Below are 19086 nucleotides of genomic sequence, written 5' to 3'. Positions count from 1 at the left end.
ATATTTTGATACATGTATTCCATGTACAATTATCAAATCGGTGTAATTGGGATATCCATCATCTCAAACATTGTCTTTGTGTTGGGAACATTTTCTGCTATGCCTTCTCTTGTAGCAGGAAATTGTTATTTTTGATCAACTGACTATTCACACATTTGTGAAGATTACAAATTCAGTAACTAATGTAACATTTAGATGTAAGCTCTTGTTGCAAATGTAGCCCAAAGCGCTGTACTTTGGGGAATCTGGCATCTGTTACATTTTGCTAGTTTGAACAGGCAATAGAAATAGCTATTAGATACTGTAAAAGAAATTGACTTTCTTTGCCAATGTGCTTCCCAGTGTCAATAAATTAAAGTATCCTTTTTTAGAAAATGGTTTCAAAAGAAGAGAATTATTTATTGAATTCTGGAGAGAGAATACTCCTTAAAAATCTGCAATTTTTACTATCAGGGATCATTTCTATAGCTCATTACTAGTGAATTTCCCTGAATGTGTAGAGCAAAATAAAATCTCCTGTTAGATGTAGGCTATTTGGGATTTTTTTTATGGAGAGTTAATCCATTTAGGCTTGAGTCCTGCTTTTGCTACTTACTGGGTCTATGCCTTTGGGAAAGTTATTTAAGCACTCCAAGTCTCAGTTTTCACTTCTGTTAAACAGGAATAAAACCTCACAGGGATGCTGTTGTGATTAAGTGCGTTTGAATGTGTTTGATAAACTGTAGATAGCTACAAACATGTGAGTTGTGTTGCCAAACACATCTCACAGGTTACTTGCCATCACAAAGGAGAAACATACTTTTACAACGGGGAGATCTGGCAGTCCCCACCTTAACCCAGTTATCCAATTTAGTATCAGTAACCCTTGGACAACCAACATTTTTATGAGGTTCCCAGTGTGCTGCAGCATGAAATATACAGCATCACTTAATGGTGTTTTCTTGCCAAAAATACTGAAAGTGAATCTTATCAAGGCTTTGGATCTAAGCTCCAGTTTACCAGGGCTGGAGGAACCAGTTGAACCATAACCCCAAGGAGATAATCAGATAAATCAAGAACGTGAAGCATTCTACAAACAACTGTTTTATAGAAGGTAAGACATGAAGATCAAGGAAAATCAATGTCATAAAAATCGTCATGGGTGATTGTTCTAAATTTGAAAAAAAACGTAAAAAGATACAATCAAATGCTTAATTGGATTCTGGTTCTGAAAAAGCAGCCTTTTAGACATTTTTGAGACAATTGGGGGAAATTTGAAAATGGACTCGTATTAGATGTTGTTAGTTATTACATTTGTTCATTGCAATAATGGTATGCTGGAGATGGGGGAAAACATCTTTACAACGTGGAGAAACGTAGGAGTGAAGAGTTATGATATCTGTAACTCTCTTTGAAATGGTTCAGCAAAAAAGAAAGATAAGAGACCAGTCTGGGCAACATAGTTAAACCTCTCTCTCTACCAAAAACAAAAGCAAAACAAAACAAAAAAATTAGCTGGGCATGGTGGCCTTTTCCTGTAGTTCCAGCTACTTGGGAGACCGAGGTGGGAGGATTGATTGAGCCCAGGAGGTCGAGGCTACAGTGTGCCACTGCACTCCAGCCTGGGTGACAGAGTGAGGCCCTATCTCTCGCTCGCTCTCTCACACACACACACACAGCCAAGGAAAGATATATACTTTAAAATGCATACACACACATCTATCTGTCTGTCTGTCTACTTCCCTTCCTACCTATCTAGCAAATATGGCAAAATGTTAATTGTTAAATCTGTATGGTAAGTATATAGGTGTTTACTGTACTATTATTTCTACTTTTATTGTATATTTGGAATAATCATTTTGAAAAAGGTTTTGAAAGGCTAGTTTGACCAACTGTTGTTACCTAACACTGCCTCCAGAATACAGACCAGAATTCTTGGCCTGAATTCTGGCCTGGCAGAATTCTTGGCCTGGCAAATGAGACCCATGACAATCTGATGTCACCTCTCCTTTCCAGTTCTTTTTTTTTTTTTAGACAGAATCTCACTCTGTCACCTAGGCTGGAGTACAGTGGCACAATCTCAAGTGATTAGCCTGCCTCAGCCTCCAGAGTAGCTGGGATTACAGGCATGCACCGCCATGTCCAGCTAATTTTTATGTTTTTTGTAGAGACAGGGTTTCACCATGTTGGCCAGGCTGGTCTCGAACTCCTGACCTCAGGTGATCTGCCTGCCTTGGCCTTTGAAAGTGCTGGGATTACAGATGTGAGCCACCCAGTGGTGGCTTTGAAATGCATACACACACATCTATCTGTCTGTCTACCGCCCTCCCTACCTATCAATCAAGCAAATATGGCAAAATGTTAATTGTTAAATCTATGTGGTAAGTATATATGCTTCACACCTGGCCTCTCTCTTCTGTGCTGGTGTGCTGTGCAGTCCAGTTAAATTGATCCACACGTCTTTCTACATTCACCCTACACTTTCTCAAACTGATGCCTTTGTGTGTGCTTTCCCTCCATTAAATGCCCAGTGAACTGCCTCCACAGAATTTCCTCGATTTTCCTGGCTAGAAGTAATGCCCCTTCCTCAGGAATTGCAGTTTCCTGTGATGTTAATTGTCTTCCCTTATAATTATCTGTGTTTCAATCATATCTCCCCTACTAGAGGGTCAATTTCTCTAATGTATAACCTGTATCTATTTCATCTTTGTTTCCCCTGTGACAGCACACAACCTAACATATTCATCTATTTAACAAATATTTATCAAGTATCTATTATATGTCTTCAGGCCTGAGCCAAGTCTTAGGGACAAACTAGTGAATGTACAAATAGGCTCTGGCTCCTCGTGAAACGTAAAGGATCTTAGGGATATACACAGTATTTGTAGTGAAAAAATATGTACAGTAATTATACACATATGCACAGTAATATGGAGGACAACAGGTGTAACCTGTTTCAAAAAGGGATACACTGTTTAAGCTGCCATCTGGGAACTGGGGAGGAGTAAGCAAAGGAAATAAATCAGTCTTTCTTTTCTTTTTTTTTCCTCCGTAGCTAAAATCAGTCATTTTCCTGTGAAGGCCTGAGGAAGAAAAGACAGGCAGTAACTGAGGTGGGTACATAAGGCATGGAAAGTGAAGACCCCGAAGGGCTGTAAGACCTCATAAGGAGTTCAAGTTTTATTCTCATTGCAACAGGAAGCAATTGAAGGGATTAGGGCAAGTGACCCCAATTCATTCATTCTTTGTGTCTTTGTTTCTTTCTCTCTCCTTTTCGTTCTTTCTGTCTTTTTTCTTGACAGGGCCTTGCTCTGTCATCTAGGCTAGAGTACAATGGTGTAATTATAGTTCACTGCAACCTCGAACTCCTGGGCTTAAGCAATTCTCCTGCCTCAGCCTCCCAGATAGCTAGGGCTACAGGCATGCACCACTTTGCCTAGATAATTTTTATTTTTTGTAGAGACAAGGTCTTGCTGTGTTACCCAGGCTGGTCTCAAACTCCTGGCCTCAAGTGATCCTCCCACCTCAGCCTCACAGTGTTGGGAGTGGAGCCACCATACCTGGCCTCAATTCTTGTTTAAAATGATCACTGGCTGATGTGTGGAGTCACAAGAGTGGAGAGGGACAGCAATTAGGAAACTTCTACCATCTTTTTTTTTTGAGATGGAGTCTTGCACTATTGCCTGGGCTGGAGTGCAGTGGCGCCATCTCAGCTCACTGCAACCTCCACCTCCCAGGTTCAAGCGATTCTTCTGCCTCAGCCTCCCAAGTAACTGGGATTACCGGCACCCGCCAGCATGCCCGGCTAATTTTTTCGTATTTTTAGTAGAGAAGGAGTTTCACTATGTTGGCCAGGCTGGTCTGGAACTCCTGACCTCACGTGATCCGCCCGCCTCGGCCTCCCAAAATGCTGGGATTATGGACCTGAGCCACCATGCCTGGCCTTCTACCATCTTTTAGAAGAGAAATATTGATGACTTGGTTGAATGTGGTGGAAACAGGGATGGAGAGAAGTGGATACATTCCAGATATATTTGGAGATACAACTGATAGGACCGGGCACATGATAGTGATTCAGTTAATGCTTAATGTGTGAAATAATTACACATTTTAAAAATTGGTGTTTTATTTTTCTCATGAAGTCATTGTTCTCATCCCTATGTCCAGTCAGTAACAAAAAACTGGATGATCTTTTAAGCACCCCTTTCTTTACTGGCCTAGATTCTTGTGCATTCTTCTCACTTTTAAACTCGTCTATTTGCCTTTAGCCTATCTTCCAGAATTCTCCTCACAACTGCCAAAGGGATCTTTCTTTCTTTCTTTCTTTTTTTTGGTACAGGGTCTCTCTCTGTCACCCAGGCTGGAGTGCAGTGGCACAATCTTGACTCACTGCCACCTCTGCCTCCTTGGTTCAAGTGATTCTTGTGCCTCAGCCTTCCAGGTAGCTGGGACGACAAGTGCATGCCACCACGCTGTGCTAATTTTTGTATTTTTTGTAGAGACAGGTTTTTGCCATGTTGCCCAGGCTGATCTTGCATTCCTGAGCTCAAGCGATTTGCCTGCCTCAGCCTCCCAAAGTGCTGGCATTACAGGCATGAGCCACCATGCCCAGTCAGGATTTTCTTAAAATAGTCTATTCTTAACTGAGTTTCTTGCTCCGTAATCCTCAATGACCCCCTCTGGTCTATAGGATAAAGTCCTGATAGCTCACTTTGCCATCTAAGGCCCTTCCCTACCAGGTCCTAATCTTGCTTTCCTGTCCCACTTTTTATAACTCTTTTCAGTCCATACTGGTTTACCTGCCAGACTCCAATATATTGGACATTTTTGCTTTCCTGATTTTTTTTACATAGACTCTATGTTTTCTTAGAGCAGTTTTAGATTCACAGCAAAATGGAGCTGAAATTACAAAATTCCATGCACAACCTCTCCTACTGTCAACATCCAGAGTGGTATAACTGTTAAAATTGATGAATCTGGCCGGGCGCAGTGGCTCAAGCCTGTAATTCCAGCACTTTAGGAGGCCCAGACGGGCAGATCACGAGGTCAGGAGATCGAGACCATCCTGGCTAACATGGTGAAACCCCGTCTCTACTAAAAAATACAAAAAACTAGCCGGGCGACGTGGCGGGCGCCTGTAGTCCCAGCTACTCGGGAGGCTGAGGCAGGAGAATGGCGTGAACCCGGGAGGCGGGGCTTGCAGTGAGCTGAGATCCGGCCATTGCACTCCAGCCTGGGCGGCAGAGCGAGACTCCGTCTCAAAAAAAAAAAAAATTGATGAATCTACACTGACACATCATTATCCATCCCAAACCTATAGTTTATATTAGTGTTTATTTGGCATTGTATGTTCTATGGATTTTTTTTTTTTTTTTTTTTTTTTTTTGAGACGGAGTCTCGCTCTGTCGCCCAGGCTGGAGTGCAGTGGCCGGATCTCAGCTCACTGCGAGCTCCGCCTCCGGGTTTACGCCATTCTCCTGCCTCAGCCTCCCGAGTAGCTGGGACTACAGGCGCCCGCCACCTCGCCCGGCTAGTTTTTTGTATTTTTTAGTAGAGACGGGGTTTCACCGTGTTAGCCAGGATGGTCTCGATCTCCTGACCTCGTGATCCGCCCGTCTCGGCCTCCCAAAGTGCTGGGATTACAGGCTTGAGCCACCGCGCCCGGCCTAGTGTTCTATGGATTTTGACAATGTATAATGACATTTATCCAGGATTATAATATCATACAGATTAGTTTTATTGTCCGAAAAAACCTCTCTGCTCCACTTCTTCATTCCTCCTTTTTCCTTAACTCTTGACAACCAGTGATCTTTCTACTGTCTTCATAGTTATGCCTTTTCCAGAATGTCATATAGTTTGAATCACACACATACAGTTGTCCTTCAGTATCCATGGGGAATTGGTTCCAAGATTCTCTGCAAATACCAAAATCCACAGATGGTCAAATCTGTTATACAAAATAGTATAGTATTTGCATATAACCTATACACATCTTCTCTTATACTTCAAATTATCTCTAGATTACTTCTAATACCCAATACAAAGTAAATGCTATGTAAATAGTTGTTATCCTATATTGTTTAGGGAATAATGACAGGAAAAAAGTCTGTACATGTTCAGTACAGGCACAAGCGTCTCTTTTTGGGAGAATATTTTTGATCCTTGGTTGAATTCATGAATGCAGAACCCACAGATATGGAGGGCTGACTGTAGTTTGAAAAGAAACCTTTTAAAAATTGGCTTCTTGCCGGGTGCAGTGGCTCATGCCTGTAATCCCAGCACTTTGGGAGGCTGAGGCAGGCTGATCACAAGGTGAAGAGATTGAGACCATCCTGGCCAACGTGGTGAAACCCCATCTCTACTGAAAATACAAAAATTAGCTGGGCGTGGTGGCGCATGCCTGTAGTCCCAGCTACTCAGGAGGCTGAGGCAGGAGAATCGCTTGAACCCGGGAAGGGGAGGTTGCAGTGAGCCAAGATCGTGCCACTGCACTCCAGCCTGGGAGACACAGCGAGACTCCATTTTAAAAAATAAATAAAATAAAATAAAATAAAATAAAATAGGCTTCTTTCACTTAGTAGTATGCATTTAAGTTTCCTCTATGTATTGCATTATATAAATGTACCACTGATCTTGACCACCTCACTTCAAATCCTGTTTTGACTAAGTGATGCAATCTTGGACTGTTTACTTAACCTCTCATCAGTTTCCTTATGACCATACTAACAGCATCTGTTTCTCAAGGTTTTGGGAAAGGATTAAATAAAAATACATGAAATGTGTCTGGCATATGGTAAATCATAAATGCTGACTGTAATTACTAATTATGCAAGACTATCTTTGTAGCACAATGTAACTAACCCTAAGGGGACCCACATGTCTTTCTTGAGGGCATTAGACGTACCGTAGAAAAACCCGGAAATACTGGGACTTTATGTGAGGTAAAAATGGATTAATATAATGAAGGCATGCCAGCTTTTATTGAGTGTTAAGCACTTTCACACATATCAATTTTTTGTCATAATCCCACTTGTTCTATCTCCCCTTTTACAGGGAGAGAAACTGAGATTCATGAATAAAGCAACTTGCAAAGGTGAAGCTAACACTCAAACACAGATATGAATAGGGCTGTAGTCCCTAATATTACGTGTGCCTTGGAATCGTTTTTAAAACAACAGTAATTTGAGGTGCCGGGTGCAATGTCTCATGCCTGTAATCCCAGAATTTTGGGAGGCTGAGGTAGGCAGATCACTTGAGCTCAGCCTGGGCAACATGGTGAAACCCCGTCTATACCAAAGATACAAAACATTAACCAGGTGTAGTAGCTCACGCCTGTGGTCCCAGCTACTCAGGAGGCTGGAGGAGGCTCTCTTGAGCCTGGGAGATGGAGGCAGCAGTGAGCCGAGATCATGCCACTGCACTCCAGCCAGGGCGACAGAGTGAGACCTCGTCTCAAAACAAACAAAACAATTCAAATAAGTTAGGAGTCGAGATGTATTATATTTTCTGTCATCAAAATTAAACCAAAATGTCACAGAAACCCTTCTGTTTCACAACTGATAATCATGCTTTGCACTTCACAGAGAAAATGCAGGCTCCCAAAGTGCTAGGACCACAGGCCTGAGCCACCATGCCTGGCCAGACATAGACTTCTTTCTCCTCCTTTGTATATTGTTTCTGTTATTGCCTTTTGCCCTAAGGTGGCTGCTAGAGCTTCTAGAATTCCCTAGAATTTGTAATAACTTCAAATTCAAGGGTGGGCACAGTGTCTCACCTTTGTAAATCCAGCACTTTGGGAGACTGAGGCAGGCGCATCACCTGAGGTCAGGAGTTCAAGACCAACCTGGCCAACATGGTGAAACCCCGTCTCTACTAAAAATATAAAAATTAGCTGGGCACAATGGCGGGTGACTGTAATCCCAGCTACTCAGGAGGCTGAGGCAGGGGAATTGCTTGAACCTGGAAGGTGGAGGTTGCAGTGAGCTGAGATCGCGCCATTGCACTCTAGCCTAGCCAACAGAGCGAGACTCCATTTCAAAAAAAAAAATTAGCCAAGCATGGTGGCACGTGCCTATGGTCTCAGATACTTGGGAGGCTGAGGTGAGAGGATGGCTTGAACCCGGGAAGTGGAGGGTGCAGTGAGCTGAGATTGCGCCATTGCACTCCAGCCTGGGTGGCAAAGTGAGATCCCATCTCAAAATAAAGCAAATAAAATAAAACTAAATTCAAAAAAATTTTGTCTGATTACACTTAATGAACTCTAATACAGGTTGAATAGCCCTTATCCGAAATGCTTGGGACCAGAAGAATTTCAGATTTCTGATTTTTATGTTTTGGATTTTGGAATATTTCCATTATATATAAGTGCTTACTGGTTCAGCATCCCAAATCTGAAAATTCTAAACCTGAAATGCTCCAACGAGCATTTCTTTTGAGCATCATGTCAGCACTCAAAAAGTTTCAGATTTTGGAGTATTTTGGATTTCAGATTTTCAGATTAGAGATGCTCAACCTGTACCAAATGATTGAAAAAGTCCTTCATAATAATTGGGATTAGGTTTATTTGGAAGTAACAGAGGTCCAATTCACATTGGTTTAAACCCATAATAGTTTATTCTCACACAGGAAAGAAATCCCAGGATAAGAAGCTCAAGGTTGGAATGGTGACTCAAATGAAGTCTTCAGAGACATAGACTCTTTTTTTTTTTTTGAGCCAGGGTCTCACTCTGTCACTCAGGCTGGAGTGCAGTGGTTCAGTCTTGGCTCACTGCAGCCTTGACCTCCCAGTCTCAAGGGATCCTCCCACCTCAGTCTCATGGCTGTTTTTTTATTTTTATTTTTATTTTTAGTAGAGATGGGGTCTTGCTATGTTGCCCAGGCTTGTCCTGAACTCCTGGGCTCCAGTGATCCACCTGCTTTGGCCTCCCAAAGTGCTGGGACTATAGGCCTGAGCCACTTTGCCCGGCCAGACACAGACTTCTTTCTCCCCGTTGTATGTTGTTTCTGTTATTACCTTTTGCCCCAGGGTGGCTGCTAGAGCTTCAGTCATCACATCTGCATTCTAAGCAGCAAGAAGAGGGAAGGAAAGAGGACAAAAGTGTAGTGCCTTCCCCTTAGGGAGAATTTTTGGAAGTCACACACAACATGTCTCCTTATTCTTTGTGGGACAGAGAAATGATGGAAAATGATTGTCATCAGGTTTTCTTTGTCTGCCACTCACTCACTGCAATCTTGGACACATGTACATGTTCTCTCTCCCTTCTTTTCTTCCTTCCTCCAAACACAAGCCTATTACATTTTAACTTAATTAACTCTTTAAAGAACCTGTTTTCAAATAGAGTGACATTCTGAGGTATGGGGATTAGGACTTCAACATAAGAGTTTTGGGGGTGGACACAATTTAGCCCATAACATACACAGGATACATATGATACGTGAAAGTGACAAAGCACAATAGTCAAACCAATACTGCTCAATGCACCACTCAGCATAAGAAATACAAAATGACCAGTTTTCTACATCCTATCCCAATACCACTCCCCTAAACACTTCCAAAAGTAACTGTTGTCTTAAATGTATTTTTTTCCAACTTTCATTTTGGATTCAGATGTGCAGGTTTTTTACAGGTGTATTATGTGATTTTGAGGTCTGGGGTATAGATGATCCTGTCATCCAGGTAGTGAGCATAGTATCCAATAGTTTTTCAGCCCATGTCCACCCCTCCCCCCACTTTTGGAAGCCCCCAGTGTCTATAGTTCCAATTTTATGCCCGTGTATACTCATTGTTTAGCTCCCACTTGTAAGTGAGAGCATGCAGTATTTGGTTTTCTGTTTCTGCATTAACTCACTTAGGACAGTGGCCTCTAGCTGCATCCATGTTCCTGCAAAGGATATCATATTGCTCTTTTTTTATGGCTGTGTAGTATTCCATGGTGTATATGCACCACATTTTATTTATCCAATCCACCATTGTTGATGGGGACCTAGGTTGATTCCATGCCTTTGCTATTGTGAATAGTGCTGAGATGAACATATGTGTGCATGTATCATTTTGGTAGAATGATTTATATTCCTTTGGGTATATACCCAGTAATGGAATTGCTGGGTCAGATGGTAATTCCATTTTAAGTTCTTTGAGAAATCTCCAAACTGCAGTCCACAGTGGCTGAACTAATTTGCATTCCCACCAGCAGGGTGTATAAGCATTCCACAGCCTCGCCAGCATCTGTTATTTTTTTTCACTTTTAAATAATGGTCATTTTGACTGGTTTGAGATGGTACCTCATTGTGGTTTTGATTTGCATTTCTCTGATGATTAGTGATGATGAGCATTTTTTCATATTTTTTGGCCATTTTTCTGTCTTCTTTTGAGAAGTATCTGTTCACGTCCTTTGCCCATTTTTAAATTGGAGTATTTGTTTTTTGCTTGTTGCTAAATCTATGTTTAAAAAATTATTCTCAGTCACTTTGCCTTTTTTTTTTTTTTTTTTTTTTTTTTGAGACGGAGTCTCGCTCTGTCGCCCAGGCTGGAGTGTAGTGGCCGGATCTCAGCTCACTGCAAGCTCCACCTCCCGGGTTCCCGCCATTCTCCTGCCTCAGCCTCCCGAGTAGCTGGGACTACAGGCGCCCGCCACCTCGCCCGGCTAGTTTTTTGTATTTTTTAGTAGAGACGGGGTTTCACCATGTTAGCCAGGATGGTCTCGATCTCCTGACCTCGTGATCCGCCCGTCTTGGCCTCCCAAAGTGCTGGGATTACAGGCTTGAGACACCGCGCCTGGCCCACTTTGCCTTTTAAAGGCCCGGATTCATCCTGTACACCAGTGACAATATGAGGCTCTCTGATAAGTGCTCCCTTTTTTTGTTTATTTCCATCTCCATACAGCAGAGTGATTTTTAAAAGTATAAGTTATATGACATTTTGTGTTTTTTACTTAAAACTCTGCAAAGATTTCCCATTGCAATAACAATAAATCCCTTCAAGACCCTGCGTGGTCACTCTGTGCCCCACTCCATTCACTCTAGTGACATTGACTTTCTGTGGTTCCTTGAACTCCAACTCATTTTCATCTCAGGGGCTTGGCTACCTTCTTGATTTTGCTTGGGGTGCTCTTCCTAGACCTTTGCATATTTGTCTCTTCTCATTATTCAGATGTCTGCTTGAATGTCACCTGCTTATCGAGGCCTTCCTGGCTCCTCTGTCTACAGTACAAGTACATCTCCCCCATTCAGATCACTTTGTTCTTTTCTTAGCACTTATCATTGTAAGTATCCCCCTGAGAATGCAAACTGCACCAGAATAGGGGTTTAGTTTGTCTTTGTCACTACTGTATCTGGAGTCATGTGGGACGTACAAGAGCTTAACTGACTTATGTTATCCAATTGTTCCTGATCTAGGGGTTGTTGTGATAACGTGAGTGACAATGTATTTTGAAATGAGTCTTGTACACACAGACTAATTTATTACATCGAGCTCTATTCTCTGAATAATCTCTTTAAGCTTTGTTTGCTTCTTTCTTTTTTTCTTTTTTTTTTTTTTTTTTGAAACAGGGTCTCACTCTGTCACCCAGGCTGAAGTGCAGTGGCGCGATCTCGGCTCACTATAACCTCCACCTCCCAGGCTCAAGCGATTCTCCTGCCTCAGCCTCCCAAGTAGCTGGGATTACAGGTGCTGCCACCATGTCCAGCTAATTTTTTATCTTTTTAGTAGAGATGGGTTTTCAGCATGTTGGCAGGCTGGTCTCGAATCCTGACCTCATATGATCCACCCACATCAGCCTCCCAAAGTGCTGGGATTACATGTGTGAGCCACCATGCCCAGCCTTCTCCTCTCCCTTCCCCTCTCCTCCCCTCTTTTCCTCCCTTCTCCCATCCCCTCTCCTCCCCTCCCTTTCCCTCCCTTCCTTTATTCTCCCCTCCCCTGCATTCCTTCCTTCGTTTTTGTGAGATAGGGTCTCATTTGTCAGCTGGAGTGCAGTGGCGCAATCACAGCTCACTGCAGCGTCAACTTCCTGGGCTCAAGTGATCCTCCCACCTCAGCCTCCCAGGTAGCTGGGACTGTAGGCATGCGCCACCATGCCTGGCTAATTTTTTAAAAAATTTTGTAGAGATGGGGGTCTCGCTATGTTTCCCAGTCTGGTCTTGAGCTCCTGGGCTCAAATGATCCTCCTGCCTCAACCTCCCAAAGTGCTGGGATTACAAGGGTAAGCCACTGCACCCAGCTAAGCTTTCTTTTTCTTTCTTTCTTTCTTTTTTTTTTTGAAATGGAGTCTTGCTCTGTTGCCCAGGCTGGAGTGCAGTGGCGTAATCTCAACTTACTGCAACCTCTGCCTCCCGGGTACAAGCGATTCTCCTGCCTCAGTCTCTTAAGTAGCTGGGACTACAGGCACAAGCCACCATACCTGGCTGATTTTTGTATTTTTAGTAGAGACAGGGTTTCACTACATTGGTCAGGGTGGTCTCAAACTCCTGACCTCAAGTGATCTGCCCACCTCACTCTCCCAGAGTGCTGGGATTACAAATATGAGACACTGTGCCCAGCTTTGAATTTTAAGTTGGGATTACAGGTGATGGGATTACAGGTGTGAGCCACTGGGCCTGGCCAGCTTTGTTTCTTAATAACAAAACTATTTCATGACCAGGTATGTGTTGGGTGCCTGCTAGGTGTTGACTCTGTGCTGGGCTTGTGGTACAGCTGTGAACAAGACAGACTATTTCTGTATTTGTGAAACTCCCATATTAATGCAGAGAATTGATGAAAAAACCAATTGCTGTGACAATATATCGAATGTAAAAAGTACATTCTAAAATACTGGGAATGAGGAAGAGTGGAAGCAAGGAGTCTTTTTTTTTTTGCCCTCCCTAGATGATGTTTAAATAAAAAAGACCATAAAGATGCATGACAGCTGCATCGCTGTGACACTGATCCTTATATATTGCAGTTGGTCCTGATAATTACAACCTGAATTGCTCCCTTTTTGACATTACTGAGAGGCAATTGCCTGCTCTGCTTACCAAAAATGAAGGCATTAAAATCCAGTCAGAAGAGTTTGCAGATGCAGTGTTAAAGCCTTGCAGCTTTTCAGCTGCTCCTCTGAAGCACGGGTCCAGGAATAGGAGCCTTCTTGCAGCCAAGACACTAGAAATGGAGCTCAAAACTTAAGGTTTAAATCCCAGTTTTAGACCTTACCAGCTGGAAGGTCTTGCTGATCTAGTTTTGGTACCGTACAATTATAGTTGCCCATCCTATTTCAAAAGGTTATAGAGAAGACTGAATTGGAATACGAATGTGTTCTTTGTACACTATAAAATAACTATAGAAATGTGACATTGTGGGTTTACCTTTGTTACTGTTAGATGAACAACCGTAACTGAAAAAAAGTATTTGAAGGTTGAATCCTATTAACAGGAGAACAATCAGATAAATGATGGCATAATGGTACACAGTGGAATACTATACAACTATGAAAAAGAACAGGGGACTGGGTACAGTGGCTCGTGCCTGTAATCCCAGCACTTTAGGAGGCCAAGTTGGGAGGACTGAATGAGCCCAGGAGTTTGAGACCAGCCTGGGTAACAAGCAAGACCTTGTCTCTGCAAAAAATAAAATAATTAGCCAGGCATGGTGGTGCACACCTGTTTTCCCAGCTATTCAGGAGGCTGAGGTGGAGGTTGGGGGTCTAGTGAGACATGACCACACCACTGGACTCCAGCCTGGGCAACAGAGCAAGACCCTGTATCAAAAAGAAAAGAACAGGGTAGCTCTCTATATGCCAACACAGAAAGATGCCCATGATATATTAAGAGAGAAAAAAGTAAAACTGTAATTCTATCTATGTATGCATGTGCATGCAGACATCACTTGGAGAACAATACACTAAACTGTTAGCAGTGTTTTTTCTGGGGGGTCAAATTTGAGAAACCTTCCTTTTGTTAGTTATATGCAGATTTGTTTCTCATTTGTTAGAGTAGGGCAATCTAAGTAATTTAACAAATTTTATATTCACAACTGGCAAAGTACATGTGTCACTGATTACCTCGCTCCCTGCTAGATATTTCACAGATCTCAAGTCTGATTTTGGTTAATATTGCTTTGGAGAATGAACTTGGCTGAACTGAGAGCTTGGAGAGTCATGCTGAATAACAAACAAGCTCCTCAGAACAGCCTTACGTGCAACCTTTGCAAAATAAGAAGCAAAGCAGAGGCTGTCATGAGACCTGCAATCTATTCACAACTGTGTTTCTGATGCAAGAAGGAAGAAGGTCAAAATGCTATTAGGTGATTTTAAGATACTGATTTCCCAGACCAAGACTTGTTTCCTAAAAACCCACATGCTAAGTTCTCAGGGACCACAATATTAAATGTATTTAAGCATAGCTGGGAGAGGAGGAAAAATATAAGACCCCTTCAGTCTTCCCAGTTCTGCTTCTCACACAATGAACTTCACGACCCCCCAAAAGTAGACGGCTATCAAATTCAGAAAGTTGGCCAGGCACACTGGCTCATGCCTGTATTCCCAGCATTTTGGGAGGCCAAGGTGGGCGGATCACTTGAGGTCAGAAATTTGAAGTCAGCCTGTCCAACATGGTGAAAGCCCATCTCTGCTAAAAATGCAAAAATTAGCTGGGCGTAATCTCAGTAGCTGTAATCCCAGCTACTCAAGAGGCTGAGGCAGGAGAATCACTGGAGCCCAGGAGGCACAGAGGTTGGAGTGAGCCAAGGTCGTGCCACTGTACTCCAGCTTGGGCGGCAGGGTGAGATTCTGTCTCAAAAAAAAAAAAAATTTCAGAAAGTCATGTCTTGTCCTTCCTAATGTTTAGCAGGGCAGTTTGGGCGATTTAACAGCCACAGTTTGGAAAAAATGCAATTTAAATATGGAAGCTATATTTGGGGATTTGTTAAAGTGGTTCTTTGATCCCACACTTGGTATATCATCTTAAATGTTTATAGTAGAGGTCGGGTGTGGAGGCTCATGCCTGTAATCCCAGCACTTTGGGAGGCTGAGGCGGGCGGATCACAAGGTCAGGAAATCGAGAATATCCTGGCCAACATGGCGAAACCCCGTCTCTACTAAAAATACAAAATTAGCCGGGCATGGTGGCTCATGCCTCAGAAGACTGAAACAGGAGAATCGCTTGAACCCGGGAGGTGGAGGTTGTGGCGAGCTGAGATCGTGCATTGCACTCCAGCCTGGGCAACAAGAGCGAAACTCCGTCTAAAAAAAAAAAGCTCATCATCAGTGATCATTAAAGAAATGCAAATCAAAATTAAAATGAGATACCATCTCACGCCAGTCAGAATGGTGATCATTAAAAAGTTAGGACTTATTTTTTAACTAGAAATAGCTACTATCTTTAGCAGTGTTTTTTTTGTTTGTTTGTTTTGTTTTTGTTTTTGTTTTTTGAGACAGAGTCTCGCTCTGTTGCCCAGGCTGGAGTGCAATGGCGGGATCTCTGCTCACCACAACCTCTGCCTCTCAGGTTCAAGCGATTATCCTGCCTCAGCTTCCCAAGTAGCTGGGATTACAGGCATGTGCCACCACACCTGGCTAATTTTTGTATTTTTAGTAGAGATGGGGTTTCACCATGCTGGCCAAGCTGGTCTCAAACTCCCAACCTCAGGCCACCCGCCCGCCTCAGCCTCCCAAAGTGCCGGGATTACAGGCATGAGCCACTGCGCCCGGCCTATCTTTAGCAGTTTTAAGATAATATCCCCCTTTTAAGGTTATGATACATGCTCATTGAAGACAAATTGGGAAAATATGAAAAAGCAGGAACAATCATCTACTCACAAAATCCTCCACAGCCCTTTTCCTTAAAGGCAACCACTATTTGGTCATCTTTGATTTCACTCTTCTCGCCCATATATATATATGTGTGTATATATATGGAGATATATATAGATAGATATATAGACATATATATGAAAAAATATAAAACATATATATATAGAGAGAGAGATAGAGAGAGAGAGAGAGAGACGGGGTATCACTCTGTTGCCCAAGCTGGAGGTCAGTTGCACAATCTTGGCTCACTGCAACCTCCACCTCCTGGGTTCAAGCAATTATCCAGCCTCAGCCTCCCGAGTAGCCGGGATTAAAGGTGCACACCACCACGCCCAGCTAATTTTTGTATTTTTAGTAGAGACAAGGTTTTGCCATATTGGCCAGGCTGGTCTTGAACTACTGATCTCAAGTGATCTGCCTGTCTTGGCTTCCCAAAGTGCTAGGATTACAGGCGTGAGTCACCACGCCCAGCCTCCCATATATTTTTTACTCCACAGAGATTGTCATGTACATATACAGAACCTATTTTTTACTTAACATTATATTCTTACATTTTCCTATGTAACTAAATTCTTCAAAAACAACTTTTTCTTGAAAAACATTTTTTCTTCTAACAACATAAGCAATACATTTTATCTATAGAAAACTTGAAAATTATCGAGAAGCCAAAAGGAAAAGGAAGTTCTCCATAATCCCATCACCTACAGATACCAGTAATCTTTAGAAACATCTTTCCAATATTTTCTTCATACATGCATTTTTCTTAACAATTGGATTCAAAGCATATCTATGGTTTTTCACCATACTGTATCAAATACTTTTCATGATTAAATATTCTGCCTTTTTAAATTTTTCTAGACAGTCTTGCTCGGTCTCCCAGGGTGAATCTCATTATAGCCTCATACTCCTGGGCTCAGGCAATCCTGCCTCAGCCTCCTGAGTTAGCTGAGAATACAGGCACATGCCACCATGCCTGGCTGATTTTTAAATGTTTTTTGCAAAGTCTTGCGAAGTCTTCCCTCCCAAAGTGCTGGGAGTACAAGCATGAGCCACTGCACCTAGTCCAATATTCTGCCTAATTGTCCACAACACATGGATCATTGTTTACTTAATCATTATTGTAATGTTTAGAACATTTAGATTATTTCTAATTTTTCTATTATAAGTAAAGCTGACAGGGTGAAATGGCTCATGCCTCTAATGAATCATTTGGGAGACCAAGGCAAGTTTGAGACCAGCCTGGGTAACAGAGTCTCTACAAAAACTAAAATAATTAGCCGGGCAAGGTGGCATGTGTCTGTAGTCCCAGCTACTCGTGAGGCTGAGGTGGGAGGATTGCTTGAGACCAGGAGTTCAAGGCTGCAGTGAGCTATGATTGCGCCACTGCCCTAAAGCCTGGGCAACAAAGCGAGATCTTGTCTTCAAAAAATAAAATAAGTAAAGCTGTGGTAAGTACCATTGCTTTGTTATATTTCCTTAGATTTATAAAGCCAAAGTCATTGTTCAAAGGCTAAGAATACTTTGAAGTGCTCCACACAGTGAAAGCACTTTCCAGAAAGGTAGACATTTACCCCCGCCAGTGAGTGGCAGCCCCAAATTCTCACTAACATTATTTTTAAAGTGTTTATTAACTCGGTAGGTTAAAAACATTTACTTTTTACTTCTCTGATTACCAGTGGGGGTGAGGTTCTTAATATTATTCACTTGTACTTTATTTTATGAATGATTATTCACAAGGTTGTACCTATTACCCATTAGGGTTAATTACCTATGTATTTATCAGGGTCTTCTTTTTCTTACACAGGATATTACTTGCATTAGTATCAGTTTTCAACTCTGTGCCTTATTCTTGTAGATTATTTTAGTGCATCACTTAATTTTTTTTGAAGTTAATATTGTCCTCATTAGTTACTCTGAGGTTTACAAACGGCTTTTTAAGAAATAATAATAAAAAAATTGTACATGGTTTTTTTTTTTTTTTTGAGACAGAGTCTCGCTCTGTCGCCCGGGCTGGAGTGCAGTGGTCAGATCTCAGCTCACTGCAAGCTCTGCCTCCCGGGTTTACGCCATTCTCCTGCCTCAGCCTCCCGAGTAGCTGGGACTACAGGCGCCCGCCACCTCGCCCGGCTAGTTTTTTGTATTTTTTAGTAGAGACGGGGTTTCACCGTGTTAGCCAGGATGGTCTCGATCTCCTGACCTCGCGATCCGCCCATCTCGGCCTCCCAAAGTGCTGGGATTACAGGCTTGAGCCACCGCGCCCGGCCATGTACATGGGATTTTACTATGTTGCCCAGAACCAGGCGTGGTGGCTCATGACTTTTAAAAGTCATTTGTGACCAGGCACGGTGGCTCATGCCTGTAATCCCAACACTTTGGGAAGCCAAGGCGGGAGAATCACTTGAACCCAGTAATTCAAGACCAGCCTGGGCAACACAGTAAAGTCCCATGTTCAAATTTTTCTTTTCTTTCTTTTTTTTTTTGAGACTGAGATGGAGTTTCGCTCTTGTTCCCCAGGCTGGAATGCAATGGCACAATCTCAGCTCATTGCAATCTCCGCCTCCTGGGTTCAAGCGCTTCTCCTGCCTCAGCCTCCCGAGTAGCTGGGATTATAGGCATGTGCCCCTATGCCCAGCTAATTTTGTAATTTTAGGAGAGACGGGTTTTCACCATGTTGGCCAGGCTGGTCTCAAACTCCTGACCTCAGGTGATCTGCCTGCCTCGGCCTCCCAAAGTGCTGGGATTACAAGCATGAGCCACTGCACCTGGCTTCACATATGAGTTTTTTTTCTTGGCTTTACTACTAGCCAGCTGTGGCACCTTGGGCAAGTCACTGCTCTCTCAAGAGATCTGGCTTCCTCAAATTGTGAGGACTGAACTACATGATCTCTAGGAATTTCTTCACATCTGACTTTGGAATCTAGTCTACTGTGAAGGTAGGGGCATCCTTGGACATCCTTTATCCACTCTAACAAAGCCGGGCTATCTATTAACACCTTGTGTTGTTTCATGTTAAAAGGTGTGAATAAATATTTTACTGGAAGATAATTTTATTTCCTTATAGCAATAATATGCTGTGTGAGTCTCCTGCTCTGCTGCCCATTACCTGTGTTACCTCCGCAAGCTACTACTGAACCTCAAGGAACCCATCTCCTCATCAGGAAAAAAAAAAAAAAAAAAAAAAAACCTTATGTAGGTAGGCACCTCATAATGTTAAATGATCTCCTGTCTCTTTATCATTTAAAACTTTGGAGGCTCACTCCTGTAATCCAGCATTTTGGGAGGCCAAGGCAGGAGAATCCCTTGAGCTAGGGGTTTGAGCCCAGCC

The 19086-nt window shown here is 42.6% G+C and overlaps 1 long non-coding RNA gene across 1 annotated transcript; it reads left to right on the top strand.

Moving 5' to 3' along the window:
* Window positions 1-631: 631 nt before the first annotated feature.
* On the top strand, window positions 632-19042 carry LOC117081273. Its single transcript, XR_004436147.1, has 3 exons — window positions 632-1093; window positions 3035-3092; window positions 18823-19042. It is a non-coding gene; the product is annotated as an uncharacterized LOC117081273 (long non-coding RNA).
* The last annotated feature ends 44 nt before the right edge of the window (window positions 19043-19086 follow it).

This window comes from Trachypithecus francoisi, unplaced genomic scaffold (assembly GCF_009764315.1).
Source record: "Trachypithecus francoisi isolate TF-2019V2 unplaced genomic scaffold, Tfra_2.0 Lachesis_group8, whole genome shotgun sequence".
NCBI classification, from domain to species: Eukaryota; Metazoa; Chordata; class Mammalia; order Primates; family Cercopithecidae; genus Trachypithecus; species Trachypithecus francoisi.
This window is presented reverse-complemented; position numbering and strand designations above follow the sequence as displayed.